The 2286-nt window shown below is 37.8% G+C and overlaps 1 pseudogene; it reads right to left on the reverse strand.

The window, feature by feature from the left end:
* Positions 1-1200: 1200 nt before the first annotated feature.
* Positions 1201-2286, reverse strand: part of LOC138158425 (heat shock cognate 71 kDa protein pseudogene) — a 1889-nt pseudogene continuing 803 nt past the window's right edge.

Below are 2286 nucleotides of genomic sequence, written 5' to 3' on the forward strand. Positions count from 1 at the left end.
AGAGAGAGAGAGAGAGAGAGAGAGAGAGAGAGAGAGAGAGGACGGAGGGAGGGAGGGAGGAAGGAAAGAAGGAAGGGAGGAAGGACCCTACCTAGATAGCAGCTCTCTACGCACAGAGGTGACACTATTTGTCCTTCATCCTTGAAGAGAACCATGACATCAGGGAAGTGATGCTATGACATACAAGTGAATTGTATTTAAGTCAGGGAGAGCTGTGCAAAGTCACCATCCTCCCTTTCTCCTCTGGAGCAAGTGGCCAGAAGAGAGAGTAGCATTGCATCCTAAAGTCAAATATAAGCTCCTTGAGTTCTGTGTGTCCTGATCCTATAGTATAGTTTTTTACATATACCAAATCTTTGGATTGTATTGAATCATTGGATTGGAAGAAAGGATTATAGAACTTCATCTAGAAGTTAAAGATGAAGTATTTCTAAACAATTGATTATATCTCAGGTACCCAACTTAGCTATTTGATTTTGAATTATAAAATATTTTAAAATTCCTTATTCATGTTTATCTTATTTTAATTGTGGGAGAGTTTTTTTTTAATTGTAATTCTCTACCTTCTCCTCTGCCAAATGCCTGACAAATAACAGCATAGAAAAAGTTTGTCTGGCTGAAAATGGATTTAAAAGGCACATTTGTCTCAGACCTGTGATTTAATATACAACATGTTTCTAAGAAGATCTGTTCTTTTTATCTTAACACTGCTGGCTTGAGTGAAAAATACAAAGCTTTTCCATACACCATTAGCTTGTCTTCTAGGGAAAAAAAGAAAAAGCTTTTACATAGGGAAGGGTGGGAAGTTTTGTATTTTGCCAGCACAAAATATTTCTTAAAACAATGCAATATTTAAAGTTTAATGACAGTGGCATTTATTCCCTAGGCAGTCATCAATTCAAATGATTAATTTCTTGTATTTGCATTTGTACATAAGAAAAAGATTGTTTTAGCTATTCTAATGAGAGAAAAGGTTGAGACTCAAATGGGAAATTATAGTTCTTTTTTTAAAGAAGATATTTTGTGAGGTATGCATATCAAAACAAAACAAAATTTCACTTTATAATAGTTATATTTTCATAATAAAAAGTAAGAATTTATTGAACATTATTCCTTACAAGGAGAACTAATATAAGAAGCAACAAATCACAAATATCATTATCATTGTTCTCGTTGCCTTCCTTTTAATATTTCCAATAGTTATTTTTTTTTGCCAATTTTAAATAGATTTTATTCTCCAAGACAATTGCATTTCCACTTGTTTAGAGTACTGATAAAGTGCAATGTTGTTCACTTCTCTTCCTCTACACACATTCAAGTATTCAGAATGCCCAGATTTACACAGTAGCTTACATGTTACTTTTAAACTGCTACTGCCTTGGCTACAAATTTGAGTCCTTCAATTTTTGGAAAGCTGTGTGGAATGCTCTTTCTGGTGTGTTTAGTCGACATCTTCAAGGGTGAGTCCAGAAGAAGCACCTCCAGATTGGGCTGCTCCACCCCCTGGGAACCCACCAGGCATGCCTCCTGGCATGCCTCCTGCACTCTGGTACAGCTTAGTAATAATACGGTTGCCGACCTTCTCCAATTCTTTCTGCTGATGCTCAAATTCTTCCTTCTCATCAGTATGGTTCTTATCCAGCCAGCTGATTATTTCATTACATTTGTGAAGGATCTTCAGTTTGTCTTCATCACCAATTTTGCCTTGCAGTTTTTTATCCTCTATGGTTGCTTTCATGTTGAAAGCTTAAGATTCAAGAGAATTCTTGGAATTCAAGGAAGACACCTTGTCTCTCTGCTTTGCATCCTCTGCCCTGTATTTCTCAGCCTCCTGTACTATAATCTCAATGTCTTCTTTGCTCAGATGTCCTTTATCATTGGTGATAGTGATCTTGTTCCCCTTGCCTGTGCTCTTATCCACAGAAGAAACATTGAGGATGCCATTTGCATCAATGTCAAATGTTACTTCAATCTGAGGAACACCCCTGGGTGCTGGAGGAATTCCTGTGAGCTCAAATTTGCCAAGCAGATTGTTATCCTTTGTCATTCGCTCTCTCACCTTCATAAACCAGAATAACACACCAGGCTGGTTGTCTGAATAGGTGGTAAAGGTCTGTGTCTGCTTGGTGGGGATGGTGGTATTGCGTTTGATCAGAACAGTCGTAACTCCACCAGCGGTTTCAATTCCAAGGGAAAGAGGAGTGACATCCAACAACAGCAAGTCCTGCACATTCTCAGATTTATCTCCAGACAAAATGGCAGCCTGGACAGCTGCACTATAAGCAA

This window comes from Petaurus breviceps, unplaced genomic scaffold, assembly GCF_028583685.1.
Source record: "Petaurus breviceps papuanus isolate PSGF00001 unplaced genomic scaffold, PetGlider_PUasm1.0 174, whole genome shotgun sequence".
NCBI classification, from domain to species: Eukaryota; Metazoa; Chordata; class Mammalia; order Diprotodontia; family Petauridae; genus Petaurus; species Petaurus breviceps.